Source organism: Mytilus galloprovincialis, chromosome 5 (assembly GCF_965363235.1).
Source record: "Mytilus galloprovincialis chromosome 5, xbMytGall1.hap1.1, whole genome shotgun sequence".
Taxonomy (NCBI): Eukaryota; Metazoa; Mollusca; class Bivalvia; order Mytilida; family Mytilidae; genus Mytilus; species Mytilus galloprovincialis.
Window position 1 is genome coordinate 7,794,961 of NC_134842.1, and position 21,194 is coordinate 7,816,154.

General features: G+C 31.1%; 1 long non-coding RNA gene across 3 annotated transcripts; it reads left to right on the plus strand.

Annotated features, from left to right (window-relative positions):
• Window positions 1-16,813: 16,813 nt before the first annotated feature.
• Window positions 16,814-20,573, plus strand: LOC143074295 (uncharacterized). 3 transcript variants are annotated; one of them, XR_012977776.1, is made up of 4 exons: window positions 16,814-17,011; window positions 17,623-17,815; window positions 18,417-18,510; window positions 20,213-20,571. It is a non-coding gene; the product is annotated as an uncharacterized LOC143074295 (long non-coding RNA). The 3 variants fall into 3 exon arrangements; XR_012977777.1 differs by having other exon boundaries at window positions 16,814-16,902; XR_012977775.1 differs by lacking the exon at window positions 16,814-17,011 and having other exon boundaries at window positions 17,042-17,815; window positions 20,213-20,573.
• Window positions 20,574-21,194: the final 621 nt, after the last annotated feature.

The window sequence follows — 21,194 nt, forward strand, 5'->3', positions numbered from 1 at the left end:
GCAAAATTAATTTAAGTAAGAGCTTTTCAGACTCTTATAGATAATAAAGAAACAAATCTGTTTTAAACAAAGTGATTTTGTGGGCTTTTGACTATTTTGACTCGAGTGCCACTAATTAGCGTCGGTGCTTTAAACATGATTGTATAGTTTCATTTTCAAACATTTATGGTTTTTTTAGACGAAGATTTTTTCTACTCCCGGTTGTATGCGTTAATTGCAACTGTAATTACAACCTTGCAGATTTACTTGTACAAGCAAAAATATAATATATGCATGTCGTTGTTGTCCTTAATTTTTTTTTTACCGGAAACATATTTTTCTCTTGAACAATGAACATGTATATATGCAAGATAGAAATCCCCGTATTGATAAATAGAGATTAAATTGAAACTGAAGTAAGAGAAGCAAAACAGATATAATCTAGTAACATTTGTTGTATAAAATCATATCGTGTTTTTATGACACTTACATATTTTTTTATAAGAATGCAGACATAAATAAATGTTGGTTTTTTTTCAGATGTAGAAAAATCTGGTAAGAACATATATCTAAATAACAATGTTACGCATTCAGTTTTCTTTCGCTGTATTATTCATACAGAATTTCAAAAATGAAAATTCAATTTTTTTCTGTAATACACATTATCGAATGATTATCAAGAAGTTTAGTTAAAAAAATATTGATATCCAGCAACACAATTTTATTGGATTTGTAAATAAGATTCACACATGAAATCGTCGAATTATTTAATTTGATTGATGCTTTTAAACAAAAGATTATAAGTTACATAGTGTGCTAGTGACCTAATACGGTATATATGGGGTCAGTAAATTCCATATGGGGTAGGAGCGAAGCTATTACGTAACTAGCACATTATGTAACGAATTTATCTTACCGACTATCTTCACGTGTAAAATTATCAAAATGAGCAAGTCTTCAATACCGAGTTAGCATTCACATGATTAAGAAACTACTCCATTAATCCTACAAAAAACAGATGCCAACAATGACAACTTGTTGGATTTAAATGTGTTTTATGAATTTTTAAGACAGACAGACAGATACCATAAACTTATTGACATATAAACATGTCAGCCAGAGTTTGAGCTTGTTTTGCTATATCTATAAAAACAAGATTGACGAAAAAAGGTCATTTATTCAAAATCATAAAATGCCAAGAAATACAATTTGCAAATAAAACATTTGACATAAAAGTTCATAATTAATATGCAATTATGATACATAATTAATACGAAATTACATCAACTAAAATCATATCAATTGAATAAATGACAAATAATAGCAAAGGTGGGGAGAAAAATCTGCCCAACTAAAAAGAATAAAAAAATTCTATTAACAAAACTACTTGTAAAGATAAATAAAGGGAGGTTTGCGGGTGGGAAATTTAAATTTCACGCAATGTTTTAGAATCACAAGTTATCAAGGCGAAAGTTAAATGATAAAAGGAAGTGCACACATGGCACGTAAACTTGTGTTGACCCCGCAAGATCATTGACCAATAAGAAGTAAGGAATCCACTCACATGGTTTTCTACACGTGAAAAAGTGATACACAATTTAGACAATAAATCAAATAGCAATGTTATACAAATCTGACCCCAAGGTCACATCAGAGACATCGTAAAATTTACAATATAAAGTTCTCATTCTTTTTATCAGTTAAAGCTATAAAACTACAAAGTTAATCTTCCCTGCTGTCTTAAATTATTTTATTCCGCTTCTTAATTAGCAAATAAAATTGGTTTTAAGACAGACAGACAGATACCATAAACTTATTGACATATAAACATGTCAGTCAGAGCCACAAATACACTCTTACATTAAGAGTGGATCCCCGTGTTTTATGAATTTATTTCAATCTTAATCATCAATTTCTTCGTCTGTTGATATCTTTTAAGATTTTTTCTCCGTATTGATTTTCTAAAGGTACGCAACACCACTACTAATTGTGTATGGAATAAGCCCCGCCTCCCTACTACCTTATATGAAATATAAAGGGACGTAATTCCACTACTAACCGTGTATAAAATAAGCCCTGCCTCCCTACTAACCTAATATCAAATATACACGGTTTCCACGTGGACGCTTTTAACCAATCACATTCCCAGAAATGTATAGGAGGTAAGATAATATTAATTATTAAGACAGTCTACTTTTTGGACACCACTTAGGTCTTATAACGGCTCTTTCATTCATTAATTCCACAGATTATATAAATTATATTAATATGAACAACACACTGATATATCAATAACAGAAGATAATAATGATAAACTTATGAACAATATGTTATATTTCCAGATAGATGAAAATATTGATATACAGTTCAGAGTAAAAGAAAGTCTACCTTGTGCTACCGATATATCTGTTTCTATATCATCAATTAAAAGAATAAAAAGCTCAAATGTTAATCCTTATTCAAGAAAATTTTGCCGAGAAAATTATCTTCAGATTTTTCAGCAGTTCTTATTGTAACAAGTTTTCAACCATTTCTAATGCAAACTTGTCAAATGAATGGTATAACAAAGATTTTGCCAATTGATTAGGGATAAGCGTAAAACATACGATAACATTCAAAGTGTTTATGTGTCTTCATTACACTATTTTACATAATTTGGTTATTCTTTGATTTTTAAGCATTAAATATAGCTACTGATTTTCTGCAATTTATATGCAGTTCTTTTAACCGTAGATCAAACAAGGCTTATAAATCTGGCAATTTAGCTTCTTAAGATTTCATAAATGTTGGAATATTTTATATTGTTTTCCATGGTTATAAGTTGGCATATAATAAGTTAACAAAAGAGATATTGGACCAAATGAGATCTTCTTATGTATTTTAGATAATTATTTTGCTTTGAAGAATCTTCAAACTTCACTAAGCAGTTTATAACACAAGAAAATAGATGCATTCATTTGAGCGGGATGCATATGGTATCTTTGATGAGATTTAAAAATTAGAATTTTAATAAATCTGTGATAGTGAAAATAGTGAGAATGTGTATATAATAGAAAGTCAAGAGTTGGGTTATTTTGAGATTAAAATCACGGATTAATTTATAATGATGTGTTTAAGTTATATCACATGGATGTTATATCATATTGATGGAGTTCCGAATGTTCAAAGGTGGTGGGTGTGTATTTTACCTGTGCGATTGAAAATTGTATTTAATGTGCTGGAGGCATAACATTGAGAAGATTCAAGTTAATTAGTGTTACCAAACATTTATAACTAGCCAAAACTATTATTTTACATTCAGAAAACGTCAATTCCTACATTTTAAAAGTCTGTTACAAGTAAATTTTTCCCGACACTTCTGCACGAGAACAAATGGCGGCTTTTAAAAAAATACGTACTAAATATGTTAAAACAATCTGGTCTTTAGCATGTTTAGCGATCTGCAATTATTCTAATACGTAGCCAGTTTACATAACATTGAATACAAGAAAACTTCTCTATACTATTGCATTGTTGACATTTTAGTGAACCTGTATTTTAAACTGTGTGGTTTTAAACGAGCAGAATTATCTTGAAATTTATCGAAGTGATTTCTAGAAATGAGACTCAGTTTTAGATTTTTTTCGTTTTATCCTACATAAACAGATTTCAATCGGAGGATTCGAACAATTCATATAGCATTATATAACATTTTATTCACCTGTGGCTTTTAGCAAAACATATATATAGACTTGCTTGCAGGAACTTATTAGTACCTGCGTGATATATCTGCTTTTAATTGCATAGCTAGATTTTAGAGTAGTGTGTAGTCAACAATGTTATATTACCCTCTTAAACTTCATCGTATATATAGTGACACTCTTAGTTTTTATTCATGACGGAACATAAACTTTAAAAGTATCTTGCAAAACCATTCGTAATACCAGCTGGGGTAAAACAACTGACTCCTGTGGTGTTTCCTGACAGTAAAGGGAAATATTTGGAAAGGTATTGCAGAAATTCAGGCGAGAATAGTATTTAATGGTGAAATCAATCTGGGCGTAGCTCCTCTCAAGCTCTTGTATGGTTAAAACAAAACCTTGAATATAAAATTGGACATCTTGATAACATTGCATTATATGTTTAGTTTGGCACATGCGATCTCACTATTTATGACAGATTAACTTGAGAACTGAAACGAATGATTCCATTCAAACAATTGTTAACAATTATCAAGAAATTGCTGATCTCCTTAAGACTTATCCTGGGTGAAAATTAAGATTCTTGGAAACTTCACCATACTCCGTATTTTTATGAAACTCGTATCAAAAACATCCTGATGTTCAACAATTCAGAAATGATGATGACACTTTATTAAAGCAAATAAAGGCATTAAACAATCACATCAGATACATGAATGACACTTTGGGGACTAGAACTCAAATTTATCAGCTGATATCCATCATAGAATCAATACTAGCAACAAAAATAGTTTGAATATAGCTAGAAAGCAATATAACTTCAATCTGTATAAACACGGCATCCATCCTTAAACAAACCTTGGAAAAGTCTGGTTAAAAAAGATAACCCAGCAAATAAAAACGGACTGTTGGTAAATCACAATCCTGCTTAGAAGTATTTCATTTTAAAGACAATCTGTATATATCGCTGCTGTGAAGTAGGAGGGAAACGGTGGGATTTTCTACAGTACTCTTACTTGCCACAACATATCTATAATACTAAAATTACGAGGTCCAATTTATCAGCCGTCATCACGTAAAAACGATGAATCAAAGAATTCAACTTTATATCAAACTAATATAGTACAATGTTGTTGATTAAAAATTACACCACTCCAGACCCCTTTGTTTCCCACATAATTAATATTGCCAATAATTAAGAAGTTCCGGGTCGAATCCGATACCGATACCAATAGTATGTTCACCTGTTACCTATTACCGTATCTGTACGTTCTGTGTGTGACAGGCGCACCACCAAACGCTGTATTTATGATTTTGCTATATACACGGGTCGTAATCACAGGGTTGACACTACTAAATTCAATCATTGTCACATTGTTCCCGATTGTAGTATTTTAATCAGTATGACTTTCTAAGATGACAATACGAATAATATAATTCTGGACTTAAAATAAGGCGTATAGGTACAGCATGTACAGTTTTCAATTTGTTAGCCGGAATGACGTAAAACAGCGAATCAAAGAATTCAACTTTAATTATAACTCATTAACTTTCCAGGGACTTTTGTTTTCCAAATAAAATTAATAATAATACCAATAATTGATAAGTTCCAGGTCGACGGGTTCAAACAGAAAGATGTTGAAAGCTGAGAAAACTGTGCATCTTATAATCGGCATGACTTTATCAGATGACAATACCAATACTAAAATAAGGCTTACGCATAATCATATTCTGTAATTCAGCCACAGACCCGCGATATCACGGGTGTGTTCTAGATTTATACTAAATTGCTGTTTGGTTAAAAAAAAATATCATGGAGCTAGCCAGAAAAATTTAGCGAAGAACGTCCGACAAAGACAATAATATGAGCCCACACCAAAGATATGAAAACAACTATACCTTAAATATTGAAATATCTTTGAAGAAAAAAATTGAAAGTACTAAAATCACTGAAATACCATACTCAAAAACCGGAGGTGGTATCACTGGAACATTTGATGCTATAACTTTTGAACTTTTTCTATATGCATGTGAAATCTACTACAAAAATTCACAGGACACACTTGACTTCAGTTAAACTGCTGCAACCGAAAATGTGGGTAATAATGTTCAAATAACATATAGTATTACTGATACATCAAAGAAAAGCTTTTCTATAAATGCCTATATAACAAAGTGTACATATTGATAAATGGTAAAAACTCGAAAGATTTGAACTATGTGACATTACAAAAATACACAGTATAATGTCTCACACCAAGATATCTGGTGTAAAGATAGATATAGAGAAAGGTAACAGAAAGCTCACGGAACAACTTGAAGAGGCTATTGCAACGTTGCAATCTGGTCTATGATAAGCAAATACATCAAATTCTCAAACTGGTGTAGCGCAAAATATAAATCAAGGGGAGAGATTGTCACAAATGTAACAGAAATTGTAGAACAAAAGCAGTTCGTTGCATCTATGGTCATTGGGTACAATATTATAATTGTGAAAAATTCTCTGAAGATGATGTCAAAAATGTAAAAAGAAAGTATTTCACTTATGTATGAATAGAATAGAATAGAATAGAATATTTTAATATTAAAGTGCAACCTGAATTAGAACAAAAATTAAATTCATATATACAAGTAATTTTCAGCCAGCCAAATAGGCTTATGATGCACTGTACATTGTGTATCATTATTGAAAATAAAATATATAAATAAATATAGTTCAAATTTACACGCAAATTATAGCAAGGCACATTAACAGTTGATTCTAGATTGTCTGATGGTAAAACAGTTCAAAATAAAGTTAGAAACAAGCTTGCTGTAATTACAAAATAAATTTTTTAATTTGATGTTTGCTGGTAGCGTAGTTAAGTCTATGTTGTACTTATCTCGGATATCATTAAATAATGTTGTTCGTAATCATAGCGTTCACAAAACAGCAATAGATGGGATTCGTCCTCTATTGATTGAGACTTGCACATTTTACAAAGGCGTTGGTCAAGTGGCATATTACGAAATCTGCCCTTTTCGATTTCTAAATGTAAAGTTCCGCTTCGCATACGGGCTATCACTGATCGTTGTTGTCTTGATAAACACCTTGTCAAGTATTGCTCTACTTTGTAGTCAGCTTTAATGTTTTTATATGTTCGTAATTTAGGCATATCTTCCAGTGTTTTTATCCATTCCTGTTGATGCAGTTCAACGAGTTTGAACTTGACACAAGATACGATATGAGCCGTTTGATTGAAATACACATCTTGTAGACCACATTTAGTCATTATTGTTTTTACATCATTACTCCATGTTCTTTTATATCTGTTTGAAATGTTGAAATCCCACATAAAAGTTTTGCGACACAGCCTATATTCAGGAATTTCACAAAGTTTACACCATAGTTTTATCATGTTACATTGAGTTTTCATGTGTATAGGAGTCCAGCCTGTATCTCCTGTGATAGCCGGGAGAGGAGCGTGCTTGCCAACTCCCAAAAATGTCCGTATGGCTCTGTATTGTAATCTTTCTAGCAGATTGTACTTCTTAAATCTTAAGTATCGGCGACACTGTACTGTCATAGATTTTGATGTAAGTATCATAGTCCATGTTTCCCATATTATAGTATTTTGAAGTTAACTTTACATTAGTTGCTACAAAATGATATATTCATATGCATCTATATGTAAAGTTGTATTTATTTGTCATTATCTGTATATTTCAGATCTGTCCTTGTCTTCTGTGTAATATTTATTAAAATGTATGAACGTTTTGCATTCAATTTATCTGAGCCTTATTCCACCTGGTCATAGATATGAAAAAGATCTGTATCAAATATAATCTAGAAAACCCGTTATAGCTACTTTATAATGAAATGTCAAAAGGAAAATGGAAGAAAATGACTATCACAGCAGTACATAAATATTGGACAATAAGAATTAATGAAGAAATAATGTATTACTCCAGCTTGAAATTCATTCAAACATCGTCATTTAAAGTTTGGAAAATTCATCCATTGGCCTTAGCGAATAGTGCTAATCAAAGAGACATCAACAGAATCCCAACAAGAATAAAAATTACAACTGGAAACTACATTCTACAGACGAATAGAGCAGCTTACACTCAAAACAACGTTGATCCAACATGTACATTATGTGACCAGGATGAGGAAGAATCACTATCACACTTTGTGCTGTGTTGTAGAGCACTAGATCAAATTCGTACACCAATATTGAAAAACATTATATGTGAATGTAGTGAGCTTCTTGCTTTGCAACATTCTAATATTCAGCTAGACATTTTGCAACTAATTATTAATCCATTCCACTATGCTGGCAGTGTTGGGTCTGTAAATGATATAAGCTGTAGAATTGAACCTTTGTGTAGACAGTTAATATATAACTTACACAATAAGAGATATGAAATACTTTCAAAAATGGACTTGATAATAGAAGATGAACTTTAAAGTCAGATAGAAAGGTCAAATAGCGTTTTTGCAGATCGCCTAGGCTTAATATTATAAATAGTATTTGTATATTTATATTTTAATAGTATACAGACAATTTTTATCTTTTACATATAAAAGGATAAATAAGTATCGTAATTTGAACTGTGAACTGTGTACATAATACTCATAGTGTAAATATATTGATGGATTAATATTCTATACTATTGCGGTGGTGGAACTCATTTTATTGTTTTACTCCTTATACGGAGGTGTGGCAGAAATTCATCGGATACAGATACAATTACATGGCACAGATATACATACATACGACGAGGGAAATTAACTTTCTTATTAATATTTTGCAATTTGATCGCAGCTATTCTGTGACTTTTACTCCGACGTTAAATATAAAGCAATTACAATATACATCTTAACTCTTTATTTAAGAATTGAATGCTTCTTTTTGTAAATTCATTGGGGTGTAAAAGCGTTGACCGAAGTACATTTTGTATGAAGCGCGGAAGCGCTTTATTCTAAAAATGTGCGCACGGTCAACGCTTTTACAACCCTATGAAGTTACAAAAAGAAGCATTCAATACGTATAATTACAATTTTTTAGCTATGATCAAGAAAAAAACGAATTTTATATTGTTTTTATTTAATTCACCTGTGCACTTTATTGTGGGACCACGTGCTATCGTGAATGAAAAGAATTATTGAGTGATACAATTGCTTACGGAATAACACGTGATGTGCTGTTAGCTAATCAGAATAAAGTATTATAATGAAACATACATCTAATGTAATTATAAAATAAAAGATAACAATTATTTTAATATATGTGTATACTAAGAAACCTAACATAATCTATCAAGTGAATTCGATTTGAAAATATTCGTCAATAGAAACTATTCAGTAGAAGATAGACTGACAACTTGGAATTTGGTAGAAGCTACAAGGTACATACCACACGACGTGTTTCTCGTTTTATATTTCATACTGGGATTAGTAAGGAAATTGATAGTGTTGATTGATTATAAATTGAGACTGAAACAAACTGAAGGCAAGTACAATATACCAATATTGGTATTTTGTAAGATGTCAATAACCGACGAACGAATTTCTGCAGCTAAACGCTTTTCATTGATGATTATAGTTATAAACGTAGTATTCATTCTTTGCTATATTCCTCAGTTAGCTTTACTCTTATCGCTTTTTTTCATCGTAATTTCTGGATCCAAAGAACGGAAGATGAGGTGGTTATTATAAACTTTATTGAACAAATGATAATTCTAAACAACACTGTCAATCCTTTTGTGTATGTAATGTTTGACAGACAATTTAGAGCTGAGTCGAAAACGTTGATGTGTTAGAAATAACTGAATTTTCAGTATTGATTAAATGTCATTAAATGACCTTTCATTAAAAAACATTAAACTTCATATTTTAAGTGGAGTCGTAAGCACAACATTCATAATTAAACATGCAGACCAATTGATTCATGACTATTGTACAGTGGTACATGCGGTATGCTACTGTTACATTACTTTACGGACGCACAAGTTATTTATCTGTTATGGAATACCTTTTTTACAGATGACAACGGAAATGTTCCAATTGTTTTAGCCACTTTATCATCTTCTTTTTATTCGAATGTTATCTATTGAATAATCACTTGGTAGTAACTGTTGGAAACAACGACCAGAAAATCTCCCGCCATCTTAAATAGATTATTAGCTAACGTTTGGAAAATCGTTTACAATTATTCATGTATTCGAAATGATTATTATAAATATTTATTTTTTTTAAATGCTTTTGTATGTATTGGTCTCTGCTGTTTATTAATTGTCATGTTGTAAATATGTTTTTTCATTGCTTTAGCACACTGTAGCATATATGTGCTTTTTGCAATAAAGTTTCATTCGTTTATTTAAAACAGACTGGAAACAGTGAAGTCTGATCATTCGTTCTTTCGTTGTATTGTACAAAATTGTGTAAAAAGGTAAGTATCTGACCAGACACATATTTTGGATCTTATTTGAATGAATGTATAAATGTTGTAGATATTCGAATGTTTCATTATGACAATGATTTAAAAATAAACTAAATAAATTAAAAGAGTACATACTACGCTTATTTCTAGAAACAAAACGAAGCTTTAAGTTCTTGCAGTTTGTGTTTGTACCGGCCGACCAAGCAGCCAATGATGCGGTTGTATGATGTAACTACTAAACGATAGTGATTAAGTATGTAATTTTGAATTATTCCACAGTCGAGTAGTGAGCTCCACATAGTGTTAAATAGTACACAGTAATCTCATAACCATATTACTGCTTAATGACTCTTCTGCACATTTGCAGGACCATGCTCTGTATTTGTTACACTGTACAAAAAAACATAAACTATCGTTTCACCTTTGCTCTAGTAAGTAATATGACAAGTTTAGCTAGCAATAAAACAGTTTATTCACCATTTTTTACATAAGATTATGCCTTTACCAAGTCGGGAATATGACAGTTGTTGTCCGATTCTTTTGAATAGTTTTCCATTTGATTAGAGAGTTTTCGTATTGAATTTTCCTCGGGGTTAAGTATTTGTGTGGTTTTACTTTTTATATTTATTTAAGGCCACTTTTCACTCTATATACATAATATATATTTACAACTCGTCTAAACTTCAACCCAACAATGTTAGATCTGTAAATTTGTGTTTGCAAATTTTTTGTTCTTCCCTTGCCGGGATCCGAACCCATGCTACTGAGATATCTTGACATCAAATCGCCTGAACTGTAGCCGTCCCGCTAGACAACACGACCACCTGTACTTCACTAAAATAAAGCTTTCGGTTGTGTTACCTTTCTTCGTCAGTTTTAATCTAGCGTCGTACTATAGTACATGATATATAAGGCATGGAGATGTTATTGTTACAGATCAGCTCAATTATCTATAGTAGAGGATCCTACAAATTAATGCAAGATACAGTCACAGAAAATAATTATATTTATAAGTACGTCTGAGTCAGTGACAACTCTACAACAGATTTATCCATCGGATCACCAGCAATGATGGTGATACATGGCTGTGTACATTATGTATATACAACTCGTCTAAACATCAACCCAACAATGTTAGATCTGTAAATTTGCTTTCGCAAATTTTTTGTTCTTCCACATATATATATGTACATACACAATGATTAGAAACACAAAATGGCAATCCCAGGAAAGTTTGATACTTTGGACAAGAAAGACATATAAACATGTCAAACAAGAAAACCTTGGAAAAACAAGATAAATTCTGATGTTGAACACTGACAACACAAATCAAGTAAAACAGACAAACAACAATGAACACATAAACAAACGCAACAGTTTAAAATGTTAAACAATAGATTGCCTTTAAATGGCTTTAACATAATAAAGCGTTATAACTTAAATAAGAAACTATAACTTTATATACAAAATATAAAAAAGCAAAAGCCTATATTCAATCTTGGTTCGTTAGAATGGTAAAATTCATAAAACAGAATACGAAAAATATATAATAGAAGTGTTACCCAATAAAGGTGCAGTTAATGCTATGTATAGATGGAGGCTAGGTATGTAAGAGATATCAAGATTAACGATTTAATGTTCAAATGAATCGAGAGAAAGCAAACGTTTGAGCAAGCTCACTCTTAAATTAAGAGACATCAATTTTCATTTTAACCTCATCAAATGTCATTTAAACCTACCAATTCATCATGTGTATATGTATTACATAGAGTAGTTATCTTGTTAAGGATGTACCCTTCAAATTCATTTCTTGTTTTGTATCAAACGATTTGTAAATGATATAATTTTACGCATTTATCTTAATGACAAAGAAATTCCTCTGAATCCGTTGTTGACGCCAAACCGCGAAAACATCTGAATGTTTAATAACATTCTTTTTAGTTATCTTAATATGACATCATGTATCAATCGCTCTTCTGTCAGATATAAATACGATTTTAATCATCCTCAAACAAACAATATCATATTAAAAAGTAAACAAACATATCTTCATACAAGTGGGAAATATATCGTAGTAGGTAGGTGTTATTTTATATACGGGGTATGTAATCTTTCATAATGTTGATGGTAAATATACAGACGACGAATTAAACCTAATAGGAAGAAAGAAGAAAAAGAGACAAAATAAAACAAAAGGACAGTTTATACGACACTACACACTCAACAAAACGTTATGCTACATGAAATCTGTGTTTGAATACAAGGCGTCCACAGAAAAACTTAAACAATTGTGTAGATCTTTATATTACACCGTGGCACCAATCTGTTGCAAAAGAGAAGTTAAGTATAAGTACGGTCTAAGTTGGAACTTAAAAAAAAAAAGGTAATGTGAAAGGGAATATGAGATATAAATGTATCCTCTGCAGATATATTTTTTAAACGGTTATCTTAATCAGGCTGTAGTCAGTAATACGTAAGAACAGATGACCCCACTTTTTGTTAATTTTAATTCTTAAAATATTATCTCTATTAGGAACATTGTGATTGAAAATATAGACAATATAATATCATATTGAATGGAACGTTTATATCTCTGCTTGAAGCAATTGCACAATAAAAATATTATCCGCTCCGTATTCAGTACTCCGGTACCGATATGAATTTATTACATGACTGATACTTCACACCTGTATTTGTCATTTCTTGACACATTTTCTCCCAACTCAATAACGACATTTTTTCTGTTTGGTAGATATTGATATCAAACTTCAGAAACAACAGTTAATTCCGTAAAAGTAATATGTGTGTTGGAACTGTAAATTAACAGATTATGTTTTTTTTCATAATTGTGCGATTGAAGTAGCAAGTGATACATGAATATATGGTGCCGCTTACTGTCTCGATCAATCTAGTCGCGTTACTTTTGAGTGAATGTTTTATCGCAGTTTTTTCCTACATAGACTTAGAATCCATTAACGATTAATGAGACTCGATCACAAGGACTTTACTATCATCTCTTATTAACAGTGGCTTGTTATTTTAGCTGCTTGATCTCGTTTACGTTCATAACAATAATTTTCAACTACAAGAATTGATTTTAAATAAATTCATATTGACCTTTTAACACGATGCGTAACTATTCCAGGCAGATAATTTTTAATACCTGTTAATCAATTTGATTTAGAAATGTGTACATTAACTCTTACCCGAAATATGAAGACATTAATATGTTACGTTATGTTAAGATCTAAGTTCTTTAGTATCAGGTTTTTAAGTTTAAAGTGATATTTTAAATAATGTTACTTATTTTTGCAATATATTCAACATATATGACCTGATAGCAATTAATATGGTACTTGCAGGATTTTATTATCTCAGTGTTTCGTAGACTTTTGTTCTTTATTGTAAAGATTTGGAACTTTTCAAGAACACTTTGTTTGGCATTGTGCCAAGTGGCATATATTAAAGTGAATTACCCTGATGGTATTCACTAATTCCCGGTAGTACTTTCTGATCAGTGATAAGTGCTCCATAAGTTATTTTTTATTTAACAGTGCTAAGCCTTGTAAATGTTTGGTTAACAAACAATTTCAATCATGATCAGCCGACAGACTATTTGACTTCCCTTATGATCATTCAAACTACAGCTGGCACAATTTTAATGCGTTTGCCTCGTCTACATCTGATGTTTATTTATTCTACATTTTAAAAATCGACATCTTTGTCTACTGATGAGTGTCGATCAATTTCGTTCAAATATGTCATGTGCACTGATGTAGTTAACTTATTTCAGCTTTTTTACTTTGTGTCCGAATATGGATTCAATATTTTGATTCGTTTTGATTCGATTGTTAATGGTGAATCGTATGCAGACAAAACGCTGGACATGTGAAGAGATAACTAGTCTAGCAGTCAGTATTTTGTTTTGGCATGAAATATAATAGATTAGATTTTTTTCCTAAATGTTTTGTGGTTGAATTTGGATTACATTAAGAGTTTTATATCACCAGGCGAAGATTGTCGTCGCATTTGTCACAATAAATATGTGCTTGCATCATTTAATATTTTTATATTGATTCACACATCGCTTAAATTTTATAATAATATATTGATCAGCAATGTCTTCACTTATAATGTTTAAAAAGTACATGTATATACACAAACATATTTCTGAAATACATTTACGTTTGGGCAATATTAACTATTTGAGAGGTAATACAAATATTATTGTAAATGTTTCATCTCAAATATATGAAACCTTATCGTTTTGTATGAGTATTTGAAACATAGAAAAAGCAAAATTTAAAGTGTACCATCCATTTAAAGTAATTTAACTTGTATCTTTATTACATGTAATAAATTGCATTATGTTCTTTTGTTATATTTTTTAGTACAGATGAAAAGGTACAACTCCTGGTCATTGCTTTTGTATATATTAGCAGTAGAATCATGTAAAAATGATCAATTTCAGTGTACCAATGGACAATGTGTTCACTTACAATTTCGATGCGATAATAGTTTTGAGTGCGGTGACAATTCTGATGAATTAAACTGTAAGTTCAGGTATCAGATGTTTTAACAAAGAACATTTATAACATAGCATAGTGTAGAATCAATGTGTAGAAATATCGTAAAATATTAAACAAGTTAAGACGATCCAAGGGAATGAACAATTCAAAAGTTAATAATCAATAATGATAGATTGATTATATATAAAAGATAAAAGATACTACCATAATTTGTTGTTGTTCTTTTTTTTTGTGGGGGGGGGGGGGGTACATGAAATAAAATGTTTAAGAAAGCTATGACTATTCCGTCGAAACCAGCTCCTTTTCATAAACCAAAGACTCTTACCACAAAGAAAGATATAGACATAACTGTTATGTCTGGTCTGACCCTTTCTCTCATAAAGTTTGCTAATAGATTACAAGCTTAAATTATTGTTTTTTTTATACATGTAAAAAAAACATATACTGAGGTAGTTTAACCTGATTAAGGTGCTTCTTGTATGTCATGTCTTTAAATTTGTTTGGTACTTAAATGAATTATATTGTTAAAGAAATATGTATCCTTAACATGATTAAAATTTGATACATCTTTATCTATCAGCGCTTATAAACACATTCCTTAATTAACTGTTACATTCAAAGATGTAATAAAAAGTAATTATTTTAAGATATTTTCCTAATATAGTCAAACAATTATAAACGAATCATTTGTAGATTTTTGACCTGTGATTTTTAATCCAATTACATTTATGATTTTTTTCTCTTTTGAATGTCTGTCCTTTTCCAATTTTTACCAGTTTCTAGTTAGTGTTTTTTTCAGTGAACATTTATCCAGTTACTTACAATAAATATCTGAAAAATGCTAATTATTCTAGTATTTGTATGTACATAGATATAAAGAAGTTGTGGTTTGAGTGCCAATGAGACAACTCTCGATCGGTGTCACAACTTATAAAAGTAAACCGTTATAGGTCAAAGAACGGTTTTCAACACGATGCATTGGCTCACACCGAACAGTAAGCTATAAAGGCCCCAAAAAATTACTGATGTAATACCATTCAAACGGGAAAACCAACACTATAATCTATGCAAAAATAGATGAGAAAGGAGAAACACTTATGAAACACATCAATAAACAACAACTACTGAACATCACACATGTAATGCCATGAGAACTCAATTATGTAAATAAAAATTCAAACAATTAACCAAAACCTTACATGATACTTTCTAATCCAAACAGAAATCATTTACCTAATTAACTTGTTTATTTTCATTTTAGAGGTAATATACCTATACGTGTCGATGAATAAAGTGTTGATGATAATATTTTGGTTATTGCAAAATTTTGGTTTCAATCCTATATAGAATACATTTTCGATTTTTAACCATCGGGAATAATCACTAAATAAAATTTATGATTTGATGAAAGACAAAAGATATGTAAAAAAAAGTTCTAGGTTGTTTAAAATTTGGTCGGGTATGGTTCAAACAATGTCGAGCATGGTTTAGACTTAGTCAAGAGTGGTTCAGCCACCTATAAAATCGTCAAGTACTGTTCGAGACCAAGATCAGACTTCATGGTTATGATTACTGTCGAGTGATATCATGTAAATTTCAGACCAATTCAGACTGGTCGAGTAAACATTAGCACAATCAAGTACAGATATAAGCTATTTCATAATTTTACTAGTTTATAGGCAAATCTTATTGGAACAACAAATTAACAATTTTTACTTAATTTGTCTAAGGCGAGCCTAAGAAAGAATTTGCAGTTTTGTTGTACAATAAATTGTTTGACATTACAAAATATAGTTGTTTAGTTGATTGATTGTTTTTATTTAATGCCATATTCCTCGCGACCGTCTTTTTCGTAGAGACGAGTTTGTCTTGGTTTTGCATGCCGGAGAGACCCGCAACAATCTTATTCGATTTAACTTCGATTCGAGCGTATCTGGCATGTGCGAGGTTTTAACTCAGATCCTCGGTGCATCCAGGTTAGTGTTAGGGTAAATGAAGTACTTAGGCCTTACAACCACATTGCCCCAATTGCTTTATTAAAAAATGTCGATAGATCGAAACGATTGACTTATGATGGTGCTGAAGCTGAAACTTTACTTAAATCGTATTTTGTTTTCTCAATATAAATTGAAAATGTCGCTTCTAATTTCTTTTTAAATGACTCCCTCTTAAACCAAAATCTTCTTCATAACAGGTACAATTACTACACCATGTCCGGAAGAGTTATTGAGATGTCTGGCAGAGAACTGCGTTCGCAAATATGATGACTGTTTCACACCACAATCAAAAGTACATATAGTATCATCATCAGTAACACGACAGTTTCCAACATTATTCCCCACTACACACATTTCTAGTCCAGAAAATGTATTGTTCAAAACATCGCCAACGTCACGAGGTTTTTCTATACGTTCATATACAACGTTAAAGGACACACAACTTTCTGTTACAAATGGGAAGGTTGTCTTCACCATCACACAGCTCGAGTCAACTCTAAAAGACATTAAAGTAGAAACTACATCTACATTCTTACAGCAAATTGATGACACATCGGTCAATATTGTAACAAAGATAGTGAAACCATATAATAACGACACCTCATCAAACATAGTATTGGTGACTTCGACAGTTTCAAAATATCCCTCGACAAGGTATTCACTGAATACTTTTTACAGCGAATATAGTTTCAAACTTGAAAGAGAAAAATCTGTGAGCTATTACACGGGGCTTCAGTCGTCACTGCAAACAACGTCATATATAAAGGGACTTTTCTACGATAATTCACAGTTTGATTCAAGTATTGATGATAAGACAAACATTTATAGACCAATCAAATTGTTTTACTCTCCTTCGTATTCGTCTTTAAATATGAATCAATCAAAGAACCCTGTGACCAAACTGATTTCAAGAACAACAGAAACTTTTACAACGTTCTTCCAAAATATGTATGTTCCTCAGACAACCGATTTAAAATCAGACCATTTCAGCTCGTCAAATACAATACTTCAGCTTTCAAACCAACCCGCATCAACAGAGACGTTACCAGAAACAGCGTCAAGTTCAGCGACGATGGAGTCAAATATCGAACTCACTCAATTAACATCAAGTATACTTCCTTTAACGTCGGAGACATCAACGATGGTAACATTTTCAACGGAGAAACCAGCAGTCATGGGATATTTGCCGAATGAAAACTATTACAGTTGGTATATTTCAATCATTTCCAAAGTAAACGTGTTGTAGTGTTGACAATATATTTTGCACTTTGAAAATTTTAACCAGTCAAGTTTACTGGTTGTATATTTATAAAAAAAAAAACGATAAATGATAGATATTTACCAATGAGATAATTTTTCACAGATTTTTTTGCAGGTCAACGTGTTTTTGTATTGTTTACTTATCACCCACCACTTTATTCGTTAATCAGTCGGTAATTTCGATGTTTTTCACATGACAGCAATCATCAAACAGAGCCGGAGATCAATTAACTATATAATATATCCAAGCAAACTGTATGCACTACTTACTATTAAAATCCAAACAGAAATTATTCATACACCGTAGCCTACGGGCGTAGGTCTGGTCCAAATCTTATTTGTAGTTGGATTTTTGCTTAGCATTCTGCCAAACAAAATTAAAATAACAAAAGATGTTTACACGTATAAATGTATACTTACCTAACAGACTTGCCAATCTACAAATGTGTCAAAAATAGTTATTGATCAAATAATTCCTGATTATAACACATATAATATATGATAACACGTGTATATTATGCATATGTTTACATGACTTATTTACAGAAGTTATCATTTGGTGCACAGGCATTTTAGTAATGTATCTCCTGACTGCCGTTTGGGGAAAGATGTTTGTAAATAATTGCAGAAAATATAAGAGGTAAAGATTAAACTGAATTCAATTCCCTTACAAAATTGTTGTGCAATATCTTTTTATTTATTTAAAAAAAAACATGATTGGTCACAACCGGTTGATTCGTAGTTCAAAATATTATCCTAAATTTAGTTTACAATAAGTTTAATTAAAAGGAAATGGTTAACTGAAAAGTATTTTTCTAAGCCAATTTGTCTTGTAAAATGTCCAGTGTATTGATGAAATTAGCAAAACGTTCTAAACCGACAATTTGAAATTCAAAAAACTTGTACAAATCAATTAATATGATCCAAGGTACCTGCGATCTAAATGCAATTTTTCTGTAAAAAAAAGTCCGTCATCTTATCAGTAGTTGGTGTAAAAAGTAAAATCACAAAAAAAGTGAACTCCGAGAAAAATTCAAAACGGAATGTCCCTAATCAAATGGTAAAATGTAAAGCTTAAACACATCAAACGAATGGATAACAACTGTACATAATCCTGACTTGGTACACACCTTAACCTGGTTTTATAGCTAGCTAAATATCTCACTTTTTCTTCACATTTTGACAACGATGCGTGAAAAAAAAACAGGAATAACAGGTAAAAAGGTAAAAAATAGGGGTACAACAGTCAACATTGTGTTATCATCTTAATCACTTAAAAAATGATACAAAAAGCACAAAAACGTTATGTTGGTTTTTTATTCAATTATATTATTTTGATGGTATGTTGTTTTTCCTTATATCATTTGAAGTTTCTTTTGATATCAGATTTTATTAGAGTCATGCTTATTAGTTTTTCATACATGTTCACTACAAAATTACATTAAATAACTTGATTTCTATAGGAGATATGCACATACCTTATTTTGACATTTTAAAAAAGATACCGTTTGTATGCACAAAGATTAGTTTTCCACGGCTTTGCACTTATTTGAGCAACACGATTGGTGTCACATATGGAAAAGGAGCACATGAGATCACTTTTGATATTTTGGGAACTTTAAGCTGTGAAGTCTTTAGTTTGTTGTGTTGAGTTTAATCTACATTTATTTGTTTTTACTCGTATATCGTTTTTTGCCATTATTGCTTGTCAGGTTGTTTTCGATTTACGAGTATGAATACCTATAGTATCATTTTCATTCTTTTATTCATGAGAGTTCCCATTGCGAGAAAAAAATGTGTAATTGTGGTTACAACATTTTGAATATATTCGAGTCGGATTAGGAGAACCTTTTTCCCTGACAATTCCGGGACTAAGAAATCCCTTGAGCCAAATTTGAAAGCTTTTGATTGCAGTTTTGTGAACAACAACTGATCTATCACATATCTTTCCATCTTCTTGTTCCGTATTTGTTTAAATCTCTTAAGGTGGTACCCAACACTTTAACTAAAATTAGTTTGGTTCGTTTAATTTTCTTAAAATTTTGACAAAGTATTTACTTTTACCCTTTGACAAAAATATAAAAATTTTAACCAACCGTTTTATCAGAAAAATTACACTGGTTATATAGCAGTTTGACAAACACTTATTTTGATCATTGAGAAGCTTAATATTCCCTTATGAACACAACGTCATTAAAACGTTCTGCTGATTTTACAGAGTTATCTCCTTGTAGTGTTATGTACCACCTTAAAATGTATTTCCTTTTATTTGTTAGTACATATTCTTCAGCATAAGCATTGTAAAGTTTAACCAAAGCAAGCATTTTTTTTTATGATTTCAGACAAGAAATACAGGGTTATAAATAAATAACTGATATTTTATTAAACAGATCATGTGTTCAACAATGAATGATCAAAAGAAAGGAATGAATAATCTTTGGAAACTTTATTTGACCCTGGTGTATTACGATAGGAAGAACAGATTACTCAAATAGTTACTAATGTGATGATACGATACTGTAGAGCAAACCAGACCGCTCCATATTATAACGATTGTTGTAAATGAACATTCATAATCAAAACCTTTCGTACGTATTGCAAGGATTATAGTACAGAGCTGAACAATAATGTGTACTCTACAATTATTAAAAAAATGATTATTAAATGGTGTTCAGGTAAAAGAACTGGGTTTTTTAACCTTCAAAGGAAATTTGGAATATGCAAAAATAAAAAATAAAACATAAACCCGTCGTTCACTATGCGTCCATGTCCATTTATTTGTTTTAAATGACAATAAGTACTATCTAAATTTCGGAAAAACGCTTCAAAGACAACAAATAAAATAAACTAACTTTTGGTCCGTGATTAATTGATCCAACAACGTTACCTGCTTGCATGATAATGAATAGGTAGGTGAGACTTTTCCACTCTTAATGTGAACCTGATTTATTATAAGTAGTAAAATAATTATAATTATTCAATAAAAATAATCCTGAAATATCTTCGAATGAAATAACTTTCACCCTAACCCAAACCCTAGCCCAAACCCTAACCAACAGTAGTGTTTCAAATGTCTTAAATTGATTGAGAGAAAAAAATCCGGGCTGCAAACTAAAACCGAGGGAAACACACCAACTACAATAGGAAAAACAAAGAAATAACAAGAACACTGAAGTGCAACAAATACAAATGTCAAATTTTATAGAAATGATTTATTTAATATGATTTTTATTTAATAACAACTGCCAATTCTGGACTTGCTGGACTTGTGGTGGGTTGAATCTTGTTAATGGCTAGACAAACAGCCCACTTTATGACAATTTA